The sequence below is a fragment of the Bombina bombina genome, chromosome 1, assembly GCF_027579735.1.
Source record: "Bombina bombina isolate aBomBom1 chromosome 1, aBomBom1.pri, whole genome shotgun sequence".
In the NCBI taxonomy this organism is placed as follows: Eukaryota; Metazoa; Chordata; class Amphibia; order Anura; family Bombinatoridae; genus Bombina; species Bombina bombina.
This window is the reverse complement of record NC_069499.1, coordinates 1,315,273,467-1,315,296,591: the sequence shown is the minus strand read 5'-3', so window position 1 is coordinate 1,315,296,591 and position 23,125 is coordinate 1,315,273,467.

Below are 23,125 nucleotides of genomic sequence, written 5' to 3'. Positions count from 1 at the left end.
ATTAAACAAGCCCAGTTATAGAACTTAAAATTAGGAAAAGCCAGACCAACTGCTTCAAAGTTTTGCATGAGTCTATTTATAGAGATACGCGATTTCCTGTTATTCCAAATAAATTTGGAACAGCAAGAATATAATTTACGTAAATCCTTGCTAAGAATAAAAAGAGGAAGATTCTGGAGAGGATAAAGTAAGCGGGGGAAAATAATTGTCTTAATTAAATTAATATGCGCCGTAATAGATAATGGGAAAGCCATCCATAATTCCAAATACGATTTAACCTTTAGAAACAATGGTGCAAAGTTAAGGCGATACCAATTTTTCAGATTTTTATGTAGTATTATACCTAAATATGTAATTGCTTCTACCTCTCTAAATGGATGGTCTTGCACGCTATTACTGGCTTTATTAATCCACATGAGTTCGCTTTTATTAAAATTAATTTTATAACCCGCAAATGAGCTGAACTCGTCTAAGCATTGCAATGTAGTAGGTATTGAATAAGGTGAGTTCTTTAAAAATAGAAGTAGGTCATCTGCATAAAGCAGGATCTTAAGAGTGTAGGAGCCCATACTAATTCCTTCTAATATGTCTCTTAGACGAATAGCTAAAGGTTCCAGTGCCAGATTAAATAAAAGGGGTGACAATGGGCACCCCTGTCTTGTTCCCCATCCTAAGATAATTTTTTGGGAAAGATGACCATTAACAATAAGAAAAGAGATTGGGTTTCTGTAAATTTTCCGAACAAATTGCAAGAATTGATTCTTAAAGCCAAATTCCTCCAAGACTTTAAATAAGTGGGCCCATGAAATAGCATCAAATGCCTTTTCGGCGTCTAACGAAAGAATCGCACAATCATTTGCCAGATTCTTTTTTTCCTTTTCTTTTAAATAATGAGAATAATAAAGAAAAGTCACTATTTTACAGATATTCTTTATGGACGTCCTGGATTTCATAAAACCCGTTTGGTCTGTATGAATAATATTACCCAACAGTAAAGATAGCCTGTCTGCTATAATTGCCATCAAAATTTTATAATCTGTGTTCAACACCGATATAGGCCTATAAGAGGCCGGCTCCTCTGGGTTTTTACCTTTCTTAAGAATTAAAGTAATATTGGCGGCTGAAAAGTAAGAAGAGATGGGACTATACGAATAGAGATAATTGTTGAACAATTTTCCCAGTATAGGGATTATTTCCGGGGCCAGTATTCTATAAAATTCTGCCGGAAGGCAATCTGGGCCTGCGGCCTTATTTAATCACATCTTATCTATCTTTTTTTTTATTTCCTCGGCCTCAATTGGAGCATTAAGGGATGTTAATTCATCTTCCTGAATTTGAGGTAACTTTATTTTAGACCAGAATCTATCTTGATTATAAACATTGCTTTCCTGGCTAGAATATAATTTCTGATAATAAGCGAACAGCACTCTACTAATTCCCATTGAATCCGTATGGCATATCTCATTTTCTTTAATAGCCAGAATATAGTTCTTTTTCTTTCTATTTTTTATTAATTTTGCTAGGTGTTTAGTTGAATCACCATAAAGGCTTCTAAATTGAATATTGATTTTGGCTTCTTCATTTTGGGATTTCTGTTCTAGAAAAACATCTCTTTCTCTTCTCGTCTCCTGGTATTTGTTCCAAGAACTTGAAGAACGGTCCTCAGAGAATTTTCTATAGGAATTTCTGACTCTATTAGATAACTGGATTTCTTGAGCCCTAGGGGGGTAGTTATCAAGCCGTCTACTTTTCTGGCTTCGCCGGCCCAATACGCCCGCCTAAGCTCGCCTACCTTAGCCGCCGCGGACCTGAAAAAATACGCCTAAGTTATCAAATAAAGCTGTCAAAAAGCCGCGGGGCGATGAGCAGCGGACTGTGACAGTTATCACTCATCCGATCTCGCTGCTCTTCGGCTTTTTCCCAGCTTTATTGCTAGCCTGTCACTAAGCACTCACACTAAACTGCACTGTTCTACCCCCTATACCGGCGCCCCCTGAGCCTCCCGCAACTCAATAAAGTTACTAACCCCTAAACCGCCGCTACTAGACCCTGCCGCAACTCTGATAAATGTATTAACCCCTAAACCGCCGCTCCTAGACCCTGCCGCAACTCTTATAAATGTATTAACCCCTAAACCGCCGCTCCCGGAGCCCACCGCCACCTACATTATACCTAGTAACCCCTATCCTGCCCCCCCTATACCGTCGCCCTCTATAATAAAATTATTAACCCCTATCCTGCTGATCCCGCACCTCGCCGCAACTAAATAAATAGTTTAACCCCTAAACCGCCGCTCCCTGAACCCGCCGCAACCTATAATAAATTTATTAACCCCTATCCTGCCCCCCCTACACCGTCGCCACCTATAATAAATTTATTAACCCCTATCCTGCCCCCCACTACGACGCCGCCACTGTAATAAATTTATTAACCCCTAAACCTAAGTCTAACACTAACCCTAACGCCCCCCTAACTTAAACCCCTAACTTAAATATTAATGAAATAAATCTAAATAATATTTATATTATGAACTAAATTAATCCTATTTAAAACTAAATACTTACCTTTAAAATAAACCCTAATATAGCTAGAATATAAATAATAATTATATTGTAGCTATCTTAGGATTTACTTTTATTTTACAGGCATCTTTCATTTTATTTTAACTAGGTACAATAGCTATTAAATAGTTATTAACTATTTAATAGCTTACCTAGCTAAAATAAAGAGAAATTTACCTGTACAATAAATCCCAACCTAAGTTACAATTACACCTAACACTACACTATACTTTAATAAATTAATCCTATTTAAAACTAAATACTTACCTGTAAAATAAACCCTAAGATAGCTACAATATATCTAATAGTTACATTGTAGCTATCTTAGGATTTATATTTATTTTACAGTTAACTTTGTATTTATTTTAGCTAGTTAGAATAGTTATTAAATAGTTATTAACTATTTAATAACTACCTAGCTAACAGAAATACAAAATTACCTGTAAAATAAATGCTAACCTAAGTTACAATTAAACCTAATACTACACTATCATTAAATTAATTAAACTACCTACAAATAACTACAATTAAATACAATTACATAAACTAACTAAAGTACAAAAAATAAAAAAGCTAAGTTACAGAAAATAAAAAAATAAGTTACAAACATTTTACAAATATTACAACAATTTTAAGCTACTTACACCTAATCTAAGCCCCCTAATAAAATAACAAACCCCCCCAAAATAAAAAAATGCCCTACCCTATTCTAAATTAAATAAAGTTCAACGCTCTTTTACCTTACCAGCCCTTAAAAGGGCCATTTGTGGGGGCATGCCCCCAAAAGTTCAGCTCTTTTGCCTGTAAATGAAAAATACAACCCCCCCCAACATTAAAACCCACCACCCACATACCCCTAATCTAACCCAAACCCCCCTTGCAAAAACCTAACACTAATCCCCTGAAGATCATCCTACCTTGAGTCGTCTTCACTCAGCCGAGCAGCGATGGAACCCAAGTGGACATCCGGACTGGCAGAAGTGATCATCCAAGGGGCGCTGAAGAAATCTTCCATCCGATGAAGTCATTATCCAGGCGGCGCTGAAGAAGTCTTCGATCCGGGCGATGTCATCTTCCAAGCCGGGTCTTGAATCTTCCTTCTGCCGCCGCGGAACCTCCTTCTTCACCGACGGACTACGATGAATGAAGGCTCCTTTAAGGGATGTCATCCAAGATGGCGTCCCCTCAATTCCGATTGGCTGATAGGATTCTATCAGCCAATCGGAATTAAGGTAGGAAAAATCTGATTGGCTGATGGAATCAGCCAATCAGATTCAAGTTCAATCCGATTGGCTGATCCAATCAGCCAATCAGATTGAGCTCGCATTCTATTGGCTGATCGGAACAGCCAATAGAATGCGAGCTCAATCTGATTGGCTGATTGGATCAGCCAATCGGATTGAACTTGAATCTGATTGGCTGATTCCATCAGCCAATCAGATTTTTCCTACCTTAATTCCGATTGGCTGATAGAATCCTATCAGCCAATCGGAATTGAGGGGACGCCATCTTGGATGACGTCCCTTAAAGGAGCCTTCATTCGTCGTAGTCCGTCGGTGAAGAAGGAGGTTCCGCGGCGGCGGAAGGAAGATTCAAGACCCGGCTTGGAAGATGACATCGCCCGGATCGAAGACTTCTTCAGCGCCGCCTGGATGATGACTTCATCGGATGGAAGATTTCTTCAGCGCCCCTTGGATGATCACTTCTGACGGTCCGGATGTCCACTTGGGTTCCATCGCTGCACGGCTGAGTGAAGACGACTCAAGGTAGGATGATCTTCAGGGGATTAGTGTTAGGTTTTTGTAAGGGGGGTTTGGGTTAGATTAGGGGTATGTGGGTGGTGGGTTTTAATGTTGGGGGGGGTTTGTATTTTTCATTTACAGGCAAAAGAGCTGAACTTTTGGGGGCATGCCCCCACAAATGGCCCTTTTAAGGGCTGGTAAGGTAAAAGAGCGTTGAACTTTATTTAATTTAGAATAGGGTAGGGCATTTTTTTATTTTGGGGGGGTTTGTTATTTTATTAGGGGGCTTAGATTAGGTGTAAGTAGCTTAAAATTGTTGTAATATTTGTAAAATGTTTGTAACTTATTTTTTTATTTTCTGTAACTTAGCTTTTTTTTTTTTTTGTACTTTAGTTAGTTTATGTAATTGTATTTAATTGTAGTTATTTGTAGGTAGTTTATTTAATTAATTTAATGATAGTGTAGTATTAGGTTTAATTGTAACTTAGGTTAGCATTTATTTTATAGGTAATTTTGTATTTCTTTTAGCTAGGTAGTTATTAAATAGTTAATAACTATTTAATAACTATTCTAACTAGCTAAAATAAATACAAAGTTACCTGTAAAATAAATATAAATCCTAAGATAGCTACAATATAATTATTATTTATATTGTAGCTATCTTAGGGTTTATTTTACAGGTAAGTATTTAGTTTTAAATAGAAATAATTTATTAAAGTATAGTGTAGTGTTAGGTGTAATTGTAACTTAGGTTAGGATTTATTTTACAGGTAAATTTCTCTTTATTTTAGCTAGGTAAGCTATTAAATAGTTAATAACTATTTAATAGCTATTGTACCTAGTTAAAATAAATGGAAAGTTGCCTGTAAAATAAAAATAAATCCTAAGATAGCTACAATATAATTATTATTTATATTGTAGCTATATTAGGGTTTATTTTACAGTTAAGCATTTAGTTTTAAATAGGATTAATTTAGTTCATAATATAAATATTATTTAGATTTATTTAATTAATATTTAAGTTAGGGGGGCATTAGGGTTAGTGTTAGACTTAGGTTTAGGGGTTAATAACGTTATTATAGAGGGCGGCGGTATAGGGGGGCAGGATAGGGGTTAATAGGTATAATGTAGGTGGCGGTTGGCTCCGGGAGTGGCGGTTTAGGGGTTAATACATTTATTATAGTTGCGGTGGGCTCCGGGAGGCGGCGGTTTAGGGGTTAAACTATTTATTTAGTTGTGGTGAGGTGTGGGATCTGCAGGATAGGGGTTAATACATTTATTATAGAGGGCGGCGGTATAGGGGGGGCAGGATAGGGGTTAATAGGTATAATGTAGTTGGCGGTGGGCTCCAGGAGTGGCGGTTTAGGGGTTAATATGTATAGAGTAGCTTGCGGTGGGCTCCGGGAGCGGCGGTTTAGGGGGTAATAACTTTATTTAGTTGCGGCGTTGTAGGGGGGACAGATTAGTGGTGTTTAGACTCGGGGTACATGTTAGGGTGTTAGGTGCAGACAGATCCCATAGGAATCAATGGGATGTCTGGCAGCAGCGAACTTGTACTTTCGCTATGGTCAGACTCCCATTGATTCCTATGGGATCCGCCGCCTCCAGGCTGGCGCTTTGAAAACCAGGTACGCTGGGCCGTAAAAGTGCCGAGCGTACCTGCTAGTTTTTTGATAACTAGCAAAAGTAGTGAGATTGTGCCGCACTTGTGTGTGGAACATCTGGAGTGACGTAAGAATCGATCTGTGTCGGACTGAGTCCGGCGGATCAAAGTTTACGTCACAAAATTCTACTTTTGCCGGTCTCGAGCCTTTGATAACTAAGGCGAATCAGCCTCGCCACAAATACGCTGCGGAATTCCAGCGTATTTGAGGTTGACGGCTTGATAACTAGGCCCCCTAGCCTTCTTTTTACTATTTATTAGATAACTCTTAATTTCACCTCTTAAGACAGCCTTGGCGGCTTCCCAGAAGACCTCAATTCTATTAAGATAAGAGATGTTATGTGTACAATAGTCCTTCCATTTTTGCTTAAGCCAATTAGAGAATCTAGGATTATTCAGAAGGTACCGTGGGAAAAACAGTGACTGCGTTCTCTCTGTGAAATTAGTCAGGGCGAGAAGAGTTAGATTTATTATTGCATGATCGGATATCAATATCTCATCAATTCCTGCGACAGTTTGAACAATCGATAAAGATTCGGAAATCAGAAAGAGATCGATTCTGGAAAAGGTTCTGTGAGCTCTAGACTCACATGTAAATGTCAAAGAATCTGGATATTTAATTCTCCAGATATCAACCAATTTAAGCTTTGAACAAAAAGTTCTAAAATATTTGGCAGTTTTTTTATATTCTTTAGCATCTATGTTACAGAATCTGTCTAATTCTGGGAATAATGTCATATTAAAATCCCCGGCTAAGATGAGATTCTCCCCTATGAAGGGAAAGATTTTGGTTTTTATTTTTTCCCAAAAACTTCTGCTGTTTTTATTTGGACCATACACATTGCATAGCACATATATAACCTGATTTATCTGGATTCAGAGTATAATATATCTAGCCTCTGCATCTTTATCTATATGTAAGATTTTATAATCAAGATCTTTATGGAATAAAAACGCTACTCCACATTTCCTATCTATTGAAGTGGCTACAACCTCACCCACCCATTTAATTTTAAGTTTTGCAGCTTCTATATCAGTAAGATGGGTTTCCTGAATATAGACAATATCTGGTCTTTTTTTTGCAAGTGTTTTGACTATGAGTTTTCTCTTCATAGGGGAGGATATACCACCTACGTTCCAGGACAGAATGTTTACTTCAGTCATTTAATAAAAAAAAAAAAGATATATCTTAAAGTTAAAAATTCGCTTAATCATTTCTCCCTTTTTTTGGGATCTCAAAACTTCCATCTGAGGATTTATCTACAATCCACAGTAATCTTCCCAATAGACTCGTATACAAGGCGGAGATAAGGAGAGGGGGAGAGGGAAGAGGAAAAAAAAAAGGCAACAAACAAACTCCCGTACCCATATTTACTCACACACATATACACTGTACATAACCTGGCAGCCATGAACATAATCAGCATAGAACTTAGATCCGTTTTATCGATTTTTATATTGAAATTTTTAAACTAACAAACTTTTGGATATCTGTAACTTCCTGAAAGATAGATATTGAGTCTCTCTCCTCCACTATGACCTTGGCCGGATAAACCATACGAGCCTTGAATCCGTTCTTTATTAACTGTGAGCAGTATGGAGCCATTAACTTCCTCTTCATGGATGTCTCTTTAGAGAAATCCTGGAAGAGTAGGATCTTGTGATTACCCAGCAGGAGAGGACCATTCTTTCTAAAAAGTTTCAATAGTTCCATTTTATCTTGAAATTTTAATACTTTACATATACACATTCTGCTCTTAGCTACACTATCAGATTTAACTCTCTTAGGCCCTATCCTATGTGCTCTCTCTATTATTAAGGGTAAACTTTCTGCTGGCATTCCTAATGCTTGCGGTAGCCCAAAAGAAGTAAATTTCATTAGGTCCTCATATTCTACCGTTTCTGGTAATCCCACAATACGTATGTTATTGCGCCTGGAGCGATCTTCCATGTCCTCCAGGCGCAATTGCATATTTTGAATTGTGCTATCCTGTTTCCGTATAGTTACTTCCTGAGCATTTACACGATCTTCAAGATCCGAAATTCTGTCTTCTGCTTCACCGATTCTGGCAGAAAACTGACTGACTTCGGTAGAGAGAGTCGATAATTCAGAGGCCATACCAGAGATTTCATTTTTGATCATCTCAAATTGTGGTGAAAACACAGCTGACAGCTGTGTTATCAACATCTGAATGTCAAAAGAGGGGAGGGGTGATTCACTTAACGTAGTATCGAGACTAATATCACTTGCTTTAGATTTTTTATCCTTTACTTTGGCAGGCATTTCAGGTGAATTTTTTTTCGTCTGTGTGACGAATTTTTCCATTAATTAAGTGCAAAAGTGACAATTTAGGAAAAAAACATAGAACAAATTACTAAGAGCCACGCCGCAGCGTAGACTCAATAGGCTTCAATTGTGTGTATATTGAAAACAAACAAAATACAAAAAACACAAGAAAAAATAAAAAAAAATGTGAGTGTAAGTCAAAAAGATCCCCTTTTTTTTTTTTTTTTAAGTGAATGTGTAGATGTGTGTATGTATAATTATATAAGGTGTACCCCCCTGGCTTGGGGGAAAGAGTGAAATGTGAAAAAGGCCTGTCAAAGCAGTTATGAAAGCACGATTTTCTTAATAGAGAAGTACCCCCCATTAATATTTTTTTTTGTGTAAATCTATATAGTGGGTTTAGTACAAATAAGATATAATAAACAAAAAATGTACTAATATATCTTTACACACAATAGAATCTCTATCTCAATATTATCTAATTTGGCTACTAGAGAAGACAGAATGCATACAATCTTTTAAAGGCCAAGATCTCTACCAGAGATAGCAATACAAAAACAGGAAAATACCTGGAGAGCAAAAAACTGCAATATAAACTTGGAGGTCAACTTATGTTTTTACCCCTTATATACCAGCAGTATATGTTAGTATAACAGAGAGAGAATTTATAAGCTATGGAGATAATTGAGTCATATCTGGTCAGCCTCATAAGATATAGAATTTCTATCAGGCTCAGAGTAGAAAAATATAACCAATATTAACATTTGTAAAAGGTTCTGGCACACTATAGTATAACTAAAAAAAATGACAAATATTAATGGTTGCAAAACATATAGACTTGGTTTAAGCAAAACCTCAGATTTTCACATGAAACAGGGAAATATTCTTAAATCCTGTGAGGATACTAGTACTTGTATCCCTGCACTAGCACCCTGTTGATCTAAAAAACAAGTTACTGGGTTTCCCCTTTTCTTTTCCTTTTCCTCCTTGTTTTAATCTTTATCCTTTGCTCTTTTCTTTTTCTCAAAAAGCACTCTTTCGCTTAAAACACAGAAAAAAGTCACCCCCACAATAAAATGTCCAGGGAGGAAGAGCGCTTGTCAAGGTATCAAGCAACCTGGATCACTGTCAGGGTATTGCAATTTATCTAGCATCCAACATGGAAACAGGCCAGCAGGGTAAACAATTGACCCTGTAACATGAAATGTCACAACTTCAGACCTGGCAACCCGGCAAAACTATGGGTAATATGAAGAAGCAAGTAGGGACAACAATAAATAGAAAGCGTGATACTTGCGGCTGTAACAGTCTCTGCTCAGCTTGCAGCGTCTTGATACTGGCGGTTGAACTTTGCTGTCGAGCTGTTTCTAATTCATCCCGGACCATAGGAACCCGGTCCACCACTTCGATGGTTTGCCTGCCCCTAGGTGAAGTCGGTCAGCCCAGCATGGATCCCTCCGCGATGAGACGTTCCACCTCACCGGCACTAGCTTCTGTGTTAGCTTCCTGTCACATGATACAGGAAGCCGTCCTCAGCATAGCGGGTCCTCTCCTCTGCACAGGAACAGCCCGTGGGACAGTAGTTCCGGAACTCCGGTGTCAGGTAAGAGATGCTACGATAGGTTTACCCCTGGTATGCTGTCACCAAGTCTATGCCTCTGCCAGGTGCTTTCTCCCTCGAACATTCATTCACATGAAAAATAAAGGCTTCCAGCTCTCAGCCAAATTAACTTAGCTGCGTGCACCACCACACCGGATACTCCACATAGATGCTGGGATAGGTGGTGAAAAAGCTTGGGTAGTAGTTTCAACAATGATTAGACACCGCACAGACCTGGAGCATGCTGTTTCCAAGCTCCACCCCAAACGGAAGTCCGACAGAACCTCCTTTAATAAAAAATGCAAGTGCTCAATTTTAAATCTAAAGGACAGTTCCTCCGCAGCAGGAGGCTTAGATGTTAAGGACTCTTACCCAGAAAGTTCACCCTCTAAAGCTACAGAAGTTAACTCATCATCGGCTAACAGGGACATAATAGCTAAATCCAATAAATATTTTGATGACTCTGGGTCAGTAGAGCTATGATTAACCTTTCTCTTGCACTTGTTAGAGCGAGGTAATGCACGAGGCCCCCTCCAGATGGAGGATTAGATGTGCTATGGGGAATTGCATGTGGAGTGTATAATGTAGCAAGGGTAGACACCTGAGAGGTAGACACCTCAGAAGGACTAAGAGCCTTAGCAGGCTTGCCTCCCTTCTTAGACTTTATAATGGTGTTAAGGCATGTGGAACATAATTAAGTGGGCAGGAAAACCATGGCCTCCTCACAATATAAACAGGTATGATTTAGTACAGAAAGAGTCCCTTTATAACATGTCAGAGTCCTCCATAGCTCAGGTTATACCCACAGAAGGGCACAAATAAAAATGTTTTTTTATTATAGAAAACTGCACCTCTATACTCCCAATTGATGGGCCACTCACCACCTCCTAGACAGTTAACAGAGAAAACGCTCTTCTCAGGTTCAAGTCTCTGCCGGAATGGAGGAAATGAACATAGACCATACCAGGTCACATCAAATGCAAGAAAGTGCTTCCCCTGTTATTACAAGTACAGCAAGTAATAAGAGCTGTGCAACACTTTCAAAAATGAAAGTGAAACTTTAAAAGTGAAATCTGTTTGTTTGAGCCAAAAACACACAGTCTATCAGCCCAGGAAAAAATCACTCAAAGCAGCAAGTAAATAATGAATACACTGATTAATTAACCCCAAATGTTCGATACACCCCTTCAGAGGATATTAACCCTGGATCCTATCAAGGTATAAAGGAGCCACACTGTGACCCTGTTATAGTGTCTTATGTGTAAAAATTGAAACAATCTTACCTCCAGGATCCATGCTGTTAAACAGAACACAGCCTCTTAAGTGTGACAGTCTTATAACAGCGCTCCAAACATGTACTTGAGTGAGAGAAAGCAGGCAGTGAAACTCGTCAACACTGATTACTTAGGAGTTAGCAGTAGTCTGGATCGTTTCACAGAAAAAAGCTACAGAAGTTAACTCATCATCGGCTAACAGGGACATAATAGCTAAATCCAATAAATATTTTGAAGACTCTGGGTCAGTAGAGCTATGATTAACCTTTCTCTTGCACTTGTTAGAGCGAGGTAATGCACGAGGCCCCCTCCAGATGGAGGATTAGATGTGCTACGGGGAATTGCATGTGGAGTGTATAATGTAGCAAGGGTAGACACCTGAGAGGTAGACACCTCAGAAGGACTAAGAGCCTTAGCAGGCTTGCCTCCCTTCTTAGACTTTATAATGGTGTTAAGGCATGTGGAACATAATTAAGTGGGCAGGAAAACCATGGCCTCCTCACAATATAAACAGGTATGATTTAGTACAGAAAGAGTCCCTTTATAACATGTCAGAGTCCTCCATAGCTCAGGTTATACCCACAGAAGGGCACAAATAAAAATGTTTTTTTATTATAGAAAACTGCACCTCTATACTCCCAATTGATGGGCCACTCACCACCTCCTAGACAGTTAACAGAGAAAACGCTCTTCTCAGGTTCAAGTCTCTGCCGGAATGGAGGAAATGAACATAGACCATACCAGGTCACATCAAATGCAAGAAAGTGCTTCCCCTGTTATTACAAGTACAGCAAGTAATAAGAGCTGTGCAACACTTTCAAAAATGAAAGTGAAACTTTAAAAGTGAAATCTGTTTGTTTGAGCCAAAAACACACAGTCTATCAGCCCAGGAAAAAATCACTCAAAGCAGCAAGTAAATAATGAATACACTGATTAATTAACCCCAAATGTTCGATACACCCCTTCAGAGGATATTAACCCTGGATCCTATCAAGGTATAAAGGAGCCACACTGTGACCCTGTTATAGTGTCTTATGTGTAAAAATTGAAACAATCTTACCTCCAGGATCCATGCTGTTAAACAGAACACAGCCTCTTAAGTGTGACAGTCTTATAACAGCGCTCCAAACATGTACTTGAGTGAGAGAAAGCAGGCAGTGAAACTCGTCAACACTGATTACTTAGGAGTTAGCAGTAGTCTGGATCGTTTCACAGAAAAACTTTCTCTGCATCTCCAGACAATAACTTTCATCAATACTCTCACTGAGAGGTTGACATGACTACTTAACACTCCAGTCCTATCTCAAAGGGCAGATACCCTTTTTCAGGACTCTCTGAATCTTATGCCACTTCTCTGCCACCTCCTAATGTGTTGAAAGGCAAAGAATGACTGAGGTAATGAGGAAGTGGGAGGGATATTTACCTCCTCCTGGTGGCCAGGTGTTGGAATGAAGCTGTGGACTCTCCCTATCTTAGGAAGGAAATGAGTATGAGTGTAAAAATGAAAGTTATCTTACCACAAAATGTCATCAGTAGCCACATGCCATTGTAAAGGAACTTCAAACATTCATTCGGGATGCTTCTCCCTGGACTTGCAAGGGTGCATGAATGAGGCACAGAGACTTTGTTTCCCTTCTTAGTTTAAGGAAGTTTACTATGAAAAATTTTTGAAATCCCACATAATCAGTAAACCAAAGTGTGAACTAATAATGCTGATTGGCTGTTGTTTTTTCATCATGTAGACAACAGTAAAAAGAGTAATTAAAGAATAACTGCTCACAGAGGTAAAATGTAATTGTTTTCTGCATATTCTTCTACATATAGATACATATAGATTTTCATATGATATTTTCTAGTCATCTTTTTGCAGATATGCTTCAACACTTTCAAGTAATTTAGCATATGGGTAACATATATTGGGTCGGGTTGCACTCATATTACGAGATAAAAGTAAACTGACAAGCACAAAAACCTGAAGTTAGAATACCGCGTGCAAGTTTGCATAGTCCCCCATAGAAGTCAATGGGTAAAAAAAAGTGGAAAAAACCTATTATAACATATTCCAACATATAAATTACCCCACTCTCGCACAAACCTTATCACATATTCTCATGTGCGTTAACCCAACATGAAAATATGAATATTTCACATTCCAAAGTCCTTCACATAGAAGAATATGTTCCGTTTATTCATAAATACATATTTCTACATATATATGATTGTATTTTTTAAATAAATATATATTAAATAAATGGTACAACATAAATCTATACCTATCATATATACATGTTTATATATGTATATATATATACAGGGAGTGCAGAATTATTAGGCAAGTTGTATTTTTGAGGATTAATTTTATTATTGAACAACAACCATGTTCTCAATGAACCCAAAAAACTCATTAATATCAAAGCTGAATAGTTTTGGAGGTAGTTTTTAGTTTGTATTTAGTTATAGCTATTTTAGGGGGATATCTGTGTGTGCAGGTGACTATTACTGTGCATAATTATTAGGCAACTTAACAAAAAACAAATATATACCCATTTCAATTATTTATTTTTTACCAGTGAAACCAATATAACATCTCAACATTCACAAATATACATTTCTGACATTCAAAAACAAAACAAAAACAAATCAGTGACCAATATAGCCACCTTTCTTTGCAAGGACACTCAAAAGCCTGCCATCCATGGATTCTGTCAGTGTTTTGATCTGTTCACCATCAACATTGCGTGCAGCAGCAACCACAGCCTCCCAGACACTGTTCAGTGAGGTGTACTGTTTTCCCTCCTTGTAAATCTCACATTTGATGATGGACCACAGGTTCTCAATGGGGTTCAGATCAGGTGAACAAGGAGGCCATGTCATTAGATTTTCTTCTTTTATACCCTTTCTTGCCAGCCACGCTGTGGAGTACTTGGACGCGTGTGATGGAGCATTGTCCTGCATGAAAATCATGTTTTTCTTGAAGGATGCAGACTTCTTCCTGTACCACTGCTTGAAGAAGGTGTCTTCCAGAAAATGGCAGTAGGACTGGGAGTTGAGCTTGACTCCATCCTCAACCCGAAAAGGCCCCACAAGCTCATCTTTGATGATACCAGCCCAAACCAGTACTCCACCTCCACCTTGCTGGCGTCGGACTGGAGCTCTCTGCCCTTTACCAATCCAGCCACGGGCCCATCCATCTGGCCCATCAAGACTCACTCTCATTTCATCAGTCCATAAAACCTTAGAAAAATCAGTCTTGAGATATTTCTTGGCCCAGTCTTGACGTTTCAGCTTGTGTGTCTTGTTCAGTGGTGGTCGTCTTTCAGCCTTTCTTACCTTGGCCATGTCTCTGAGTATTGCACACCTTGTGCTTTTGGGCACTCCAGTGATGTTGCAGCTCTGAAATATGGCCAAACTGGTGGCAAGTGGCATCTTGGCAGCTGCACGCTTGACTTTTCTCAGTTCATGGGCAGTTATTTTGCGCCTTGGTTTTTCCACACGCTTCTTGCGACCCTGCTGACTATTTTGAATGAAACGCTTGATTCGATGATCACGCTTCAGAAGCTTTGCAATTTTAAGAGTACTGCATCCCTCTGCAAGATATCTCACTATTTTTGACTTTTCTGAGCCTGTCAAGTCCTTCTTTTGACCCATTTTGCCAAAGGAAAGGAAGTTGCCTAATAATTATGCACACCTGATATAGGGTGTTGATGTCATTAGACCACACCCCTTCTCATTACAGAGATGCACATAACCTAATATGCTTAATTGGTAGTAGGCTTTCGAGCCTATACAGCTTGGAGTAAGACAACATGCATAAAGAAGATGATGTCGTCAAAATACTCATTTGCCTAATAATTCTGCACTCCCTGTATATATATATATATATATATATATATATATATATATATATATATATATATAGGAATATCTATTTATAAATACTGTGGCCTAGATTTAGAGTTTGGCGGTAGCCGTCAAAACCAGCGTTAGAGGCTCCTAACGCTGGTTTTAGGCTACCGCCGGTATTTGGAGTCAGTCAGGAAAGGGTATAATGCTCACTTTCCAGCCGCGACTTTTCCAGTAGTTAAGAGCTTTCTGGGCTAACGCCGGTTTATAAAGCTCTTAACTACTGTGCTCTAAAGTACACTAACACCCATAAACTACCTATGTACCCCTAAACCGAGGTCCCCCCACATCGCCGCCACTTGATTAAATTTTTTTAACCCCTAATCTGCCGACCGCCACCTACGTTATACTTATGTACCCCTAATCTGCTGCCCCTAACACCGCCGACCCCTATATTATATTTATTAACCTGCCCCCCACAACGTCGCCGCCAGCTACCTACAATAATTAACCCCTAATCTGCCGACCGCAAAGCGCCGCCAGCTACATTATAGCTATGTACCCCTAATCTGCTGCCCCTAACACCGCCGAACCCTATATTATATTTATTAACCCCTAATCTGCCCCCCTCAACGTCGCCTCCACCTGCCTACACTTATTAACCCCTAATCTGCCGAGCGGATCTCACCGCTACTATAATAAAGTTATTAACCCCTAATCCGCCTCACTCCCGCCTCAATAACCCTATAATAAATAGTATTAACCCCTAATCTGCCCTCCCTAACATCGCCGACACCTAACTTCAAGTATTAACCCCTAATCTGCCGATCGGAGCTCACCGCTACTCTAATAAATTTTTTAACCCCTAAAGCTAATTTTAACCCTAACCCTAACACCCCCCTAAATATAATTTTATTCTAACGAAATAAATTAACTCTTATTAAATAAATTATTCCTATTTAAAGCTAAATACTTACCTGTAAAATAAATCCTAATATAGTTTTAATCCAGTGTCATATGGAATCTATCAAACATAGTGCAATAAAAATACAAGATGAGAAGGTTGCACACAAGTAGTTGTTGAAGCGGTGTAAATAAAGCAACCACAGACAGTTTTTGATTTGTCCCGTTAAGTAGAGCCGTGTTTATACACAGTGCATCAAAACACCCTCCGGTATCTGAAGAATAACAGACTGAAATGTCAAAGTTATACGTTCAACTTGTTATACAACCGTATTATTGCTTTCGTATTAGGTGACATCTGCACTAATTAAGAATTAATTTCATTACTTTAAATTGGCGGATTGAGAAAAAATCTAAATATGGCTTTTGTAGTATCGGATGAACAATGGGAGGCTGAATTGGGTGAATTCCTTCAGCATAACATCAATCTTGATGGAGATGATACATCTAATATTTATGAGGCTTTCAAAAAATAAAAAAATTTACTGACTAAACAAATAAGAATGAAAGCTGAAAAATACAGCCTTGAAAACTATATAAAACAAAAAATTGTACCGAGGGGATTACGGTTACATCTAGACCCAGGAATGCATATGAGGGATGATGATGAGGAAGGAGAGAACTTTCTGGAAGACTGGAATGAGAGGCTTTCAGAGTGTTTTCTCGACCTCATGCAACGAATGGTCAATAAGGACATTAAAAAATTGGAAAAAATTAAAATTCAGATAGATGAAGCTCTAAGGGTAGTTAATTCATTTGAGGGAGATTTGAAATTCTCAAAACTAAATGACGAAACAAAAGATTTGGTTTCCAAATTACAACAAGAAATTAAACCAAGAAAATGTAGGAAACTGAGCCGTGACCAAGATGACTACAAAAAGAACCAAGTATACACTTATTACTTAAACAAAAATTCCTATGACTCAGGGACAGATTGCTCTGATGTTGAAGGGGATAATAAGCTATCAAAAAATGAGGGGACAAAAGGACAGGTAAAAAAGAAAGGAAACGGGGAGGGAGGAAAAGACACAGAATTAAATCTAAGCCCCCTGGATTTGTCCAGAGAACGGGGCAGACCCCAGAGAAGGGGGAGGAATTTGAGGAGAGGAGTAGGGTCGAGGATGAGAACATGTCGAGACTACAGGGGGGATTACTGATAGATCCCCCCCTAAATAGTAGTGATGAACTACAAATAGTCAACCTGTCCTCCTTTCCCCTTAATAACGCCCATATAAGTCTATTAAAAAAGGGCTTAACATATTGTCCAACAAATTCATTGGATAAATTCACTGTGATAAAAGATCTTAACCTACTAGATCTACTATAACATGACACCTGATACCTCTAACATTATTGGTGGTGCCCGTTGTTACTGGAGTTGTTTTCTCACCCCTTACAGTCTATACTGCTCCCTACTATATGGATTGGAGATGACTATTTAATATGCTGGCTTATTGACGTATTGTGCACAATACTTGGAGCTATACATTTAACATATGACTTAGCTGTTAATGTGTATTTGCTCACTGTTTTGAATTATTTATACAGGAATTGCACGGACAGATCCTCAAGGATCACTATGGTGGCAGATTTTACGCCTTGCACGTAACCACCCGCTAGTGGAGGTGTTGTCAGTACAGTTAGTTCCCAGTTTGAGTGATTCTTTTTGTTGTTCTATGTGGTTATACATAATAAATTTGTACAGCTGAATCTGTGCTAAGGCATTTGTCTACCAACGCTTCCTTGCTTCATTGGTTCATGTGTCTTAACATAAGTTATCAACTTGAAAGGTTATATTCTCTGAATGACATGTAGGTATGTGGTGAATGAGAGTAGACTTCACTTACCACTATTTAGCAGAGCTGGGCATTTGCTTAGCATTTCATAATGTAAAAAGATGTGCTGAAATCCCTGTCTATCCATATAGCAATCTAATTGCGGTTGCTATATAATCTTACTTTCTAATGTAAATATATGTTTAACCCCTAAACCGCCGTTCCCAGAGCCCACCGCCACCTACATTATATTTATTAACCCCTAATCTGCCCCCCCCTACACCGCTGCCACTATATTAAATGTATTAACCCCTAAACCTAAGTCTAACACTAACCCTAACACCCCCTAACTTAAATATAATTTAAATAAATTAAAATAAATTATTCCTATTTAAAACTAAATACTTACCTATAAAATAAACCTTAAGATAGCTACAATATAACTAATAGTTACATTGTAGCTATCTTAGGGTTTATTTTTATTTTACAGGCAACTTTGTATTTATTTTAACTAGCTACAATAGTTATTAAATAGTTAATAACTATTTAATAACTACCTAGTTAAAATAAATACAAAAGTACCTGTAAAATAAAACCTAACCTAAGTTACAATTACACCTAACAATACACTATAATTAAATTAATTACCTACATTAACTACAAATAACTACAATTAAATAAAATTAAATAAAAATAAATAAAATTATCTAAAGTACAAAAAAAAACACTAAATGACAGAAAATAATAAAATAATTACAAGATTTTTAAACTAATTACACCTAATCTAATCCCCTTAACAAAATAAAAAAGCCCCCCAAAAATAAAAAAAAAGCCCTACCCTACACTAAATTACAAATAACCCTTAAAAGGGCTTTTTGTGGGACATTGCCCTAAAGTAATCAGCTCTTTTACCTAAAAAAAAAGTAAAATACCCTCTAACATAAAAACCCACCACCCATACACCCAACCCTACTCTAAAACCCACCCAATCCCCCCTTTAAAAAAAACTAACACTAACCTAAAAGATCTAAAAGATCACCCTACCTTGAGACGTCTTTACCCAACCGGGCCGAAGTCCTCTACAAAGTCGGGCGAAGTGGTCCTCCAGATGGGCAGGTCTTCATCCAGAAGGCATCTTCTATCTTCATCCATCCGGCGCGGAGCGGGTCCATCTTCAAGACATCCGACACGGAGCATCGTCTTCCATCGACGTCGACTGTAGAATGAAGGTTCCTTTAAATTAAAATCAGCCAATCAGAATTAATGTAGGAAGAATCCTATTGTTTGATGCAATCAGCCAATATGATTGATCTATTCGTTGAGGTGTTCTTCCCGGTTGGGTGAAGACTTCTCAAGGTAGGGTGATCTTCAAGGGGTTAGTGTTAGGTTTTATTAAGGGGGTATTGGGTGGGTTTTAGAGTAGGGTTGGGTGTGTGGGTGGTGGATTTTAATGTTGGGGGGTATTGTACTTTTTTTTCAGGTAAAAGAGCTGATTACTTTGGGGCAATACCCCGCAAAAAGCCCTTTTAAGAGCTATTTGTAATTTAGTGTAGGGTAGGGCTTTTTTTATTTTGGGGGGCTTTTTTATTTTGTTAGGGAGATTAGATTAGGTGTAATAAGTTTAAAAATCCTGTAATTATTTTATTATTTTCTGTAATTTAGTATTTGTTTTTTTTTTGTACTTTAGATAATTTTATTTCATTTTATTTAATTGTAGTTAATTTTAGTTAATGTAGGTAATTAATTTAATTATAGTGTAGTGTTAGGTGTAATTGAAACTTAGGTTAGGTTTTATTTTACAGGTACTTTTGTATTTATTTGAACTAGGTAGTTATTAAATAGTTAATAACTATTTAATAACTATTGTAGCTAGTTAAAATAAATACAAAGTTGCCTGTAAAATAAAAATAAATCCTAAAATAGCTACAATGTAACTATTAATTATATTGTAGCTATCTTAGGGTTTATTTTATAGGTAAGTATTTAGTTTTAAATAGGAATAATTTATTTAGATTTATTTAAATTATATTTAAAGTTAGGGGGTGTTATGGTTAGGGTTAGACTTAGGTTTAGGGGTTAATACATTTAATATAGTGGCGGCGGTGTAGGGGGCAGATTAGGAGTTGATACATATAATGTAGGTGGCGGCGGTGTAGGGGGGACAGATTAGGGGTTAATAAATATAATGTAGGTGGTGGTGGGCTCCGTGAGTAGCGGTTTAGGGGTTAAACACTTTATTTAGTTGCAGGATAGGGGTTAATAACTTTATGTAGGTGGCGCCGGTATAGGGGGTGGAAGATTAGGGGTTAATATGTATAATGTAGGTGGCGGTGGGCTCCGGGAGTGGCGGTTTAGGGGTTAATAACTTTATTAAGGTGCAGCGGGCCCGGGAGCGGCGGTTTAGGGGTTAATACATTTATTAGAGTTGCGGCGGGTCTGGGAGTGGCGGTATAGGGGCTAAACAGTATAGTATAGTGTGGTTGCTTAGTGACAGGGTACCAGTAAAGCTGTGAAAAAGCCGAAGAACAGTGAGATTGATGACTGTTAGTTAACAACAGTCCGCTGCTCATCGCCCAGTACTTGGTGCGTTGCTTTTTGACAGCTTTTTTGGTAATTTTGGAGAACGTATTGGGTTCCGCGGCAGTGATGTTAGGTGATCTTAGGCGAGCGTATTGGTGATGTTGAATGCAAGAAAGTCGACGCTTTGATAAATAGATGCCATAGAATATATTCTGTTTTATGCAGAACATTGGAATGTGAAATATTTACAGTAAACACATAATTAAAACTTTTATTAAATATGAATATTGCATAAATATGCTTTAACATGTTTCCATCTGCTTAACTGCAAAGGGCTACAATGCAATTTTTTTGTATGTCTATATACTGTATGAGTACACATATATGTATATATATATATATATATATATATATATATATATACGTATAAAAAAGACTTGTCTCTCCTTTTCAAAGTTTTTACATTTATTGATACACATATATATATATATATATATATATATATATATATATATATATATATACAAACATATTTAGACATGTATATGTAGTTACCTCTGTGTTAAAGCCCTTTGACTGCTTTTTTTTTTTTTTTTTAGACCAGAGACCTCATATCTTTGAGCCTTTATAACTTTTGTGTGCAATGTTTTTTTTTAAAATAATTTGTATTAGATAGTGTTCTTATAAGTGTAGCTATACTTTGTAATGTATAAAAAAAAATTTGTGTGCAACTTTTATGTTTTGCAAAACAGTTAAATAGAACTCTGAAGTCGTAAATATTGTAAATCTTGGTTGTGCTCAAGCAATCGAGTTTACTTTCATACTTGTAATTATAGCCCTTTGCAGTTAAATATATGGCAATATACCATATACCTTTAATACCTTATAAATATATTAAAAATATATTTATGACTCATTTTTATCAGGTAGTGTTTATATGAGTGTAAAGTATGTTGTGTTTAGTGCAACTTTTTAGCCCTTACCCTTTACACAAAGCCTTCAGTCGCACTAATCCAAAGTTCGTTAAATTCGATTGTGCTAGAGCCAACACGTTTACTTGAACTTGTAATATGTGCACAAATTAATAGCAATATCGTGTGCACAATCAATTTAGCGTGCCACTTGGAATCTAGCCCTTTATTTGGCATTGTTACCAATTTTCTAGCAAGCAGACTCTAAATCTGTAAGTAACTTTTGTTGGTTTAACATGACTATCCATTTGGCAAATAATCTGATACAAATGATGTACATATAAATTGAAATAGCCCTTTGTCACAATTTTTTTTTTTTTCTACATAACTCATCAATATAGATATAACAAATAGGCTGAAAATATGTATAATTAGATTTTAATTAGAGACCTTTTACTCATTAATGAAAAAGCATCTTTGTAGAGATACTTGGTATAAATATTTTGTTATGAGCTGTGTGTGTCTATCTGATTCTTCACAAACCCTTTCGAAAATGCCATTTATGATCTACAAAGGATAATCTGTCCATTGTGTCATGTGATATAGGCTTTAATCCAGTTAATCTTTTATAATTGAGAATGTGTGAACAGCTAACGAAAAAACTCCATCATAAAGATTATAAGTGCACCAGAAAGTTAATACAATTCCATTTGCACATCTTTAATGCCAGCTTGGATATGCTCTTTAGTGCAACTCTAAAAAGAGAGAGCCATGGGGATTATCTAGTATTTGAAAATATATGGAATTTTAGGGTCAAAGTATATTGGTAATTTATTGAGTCACAGGTTTAATACAGGTTACTAAAAGCGTAATTAGTGTTTCCAAATCACCAATATAACAATGAGGATTTTGAGGTTTGCTTCAGTACAATCACACTAAAATTACACAGAGCACTTTAGCTTAAAGGTTTAACTGGTATTTAAGGTTAAAATTATCAGCAAAGTCAAACCAGAGTAGAATAAAGACAGAACTTCCATTGATTTCCCCTTATCTACACAAAATTAATTATTCTGCTGTGTAGTTAAATGAATGCTTTGAAGATCATGCAAGAATCCAGTCTACAGTATATTGTTGTCGAGGCAGAGGAACTGTATTGCTAATCAGGTTAATGCCTGTGCATATAAATTCAGTATATTTATTTCTGCAAATGGCTCATTGCTGTAAGAAGTTTTTTTTTATTGTATTGTGGGATTTGACTTTAAATTTCTCTAGTTAACTATGTTATACTTGCATAAAAGTTGAACAACATTTTTAACAGGATTTTAAACAGTGGTAATATATCATGGCAACTACAAACTTTATGGGGGGGTGGGTTATTTTTAGCTAATGCAAGGTATTTGTGCATGAAATGATATGATTATGTATGTGTGCCTGAATCAGCTGTCCTTATGTATGAAACTGTAGCAGAGGGATGGCAAGCAAGCAATATAAACTGCAGTAAGTGTTAAAAATATTGAAACACATTATAATAGCAGATACACACCAGAAGATGGATCAAGTGTCATCATATTCCCTTCCAATATATATTATAAATATATCCTTGTGTATATATATATATATATATATATATATATATGTCATTCTTGAATTGTATATTCCATGAATAGAATGACAGCTCTGGATTACTAATAAACCTGCTATTATTCTCCAACATGAGATCAGGGCCCCTTGTTTTGATATAGCGGTGTTGCTGAAATATATTACAATATCCCTTTATTAAATACTTCATTAATCATGATATTTTTATATAATATTAGCTCTCTCCTTTTCCCCTCTAAGTTATAAATATTAAGTTCAAGAAGTCTTATTTTTTTACACCATGTACACTTTAAGTACATATCCATTGAATTGTTTCAAGATCATGCTTGACTTGTGATCTACAAAATGGAATAACTATCTCCCTTTCTCTGCTAATAACTGTTTTCT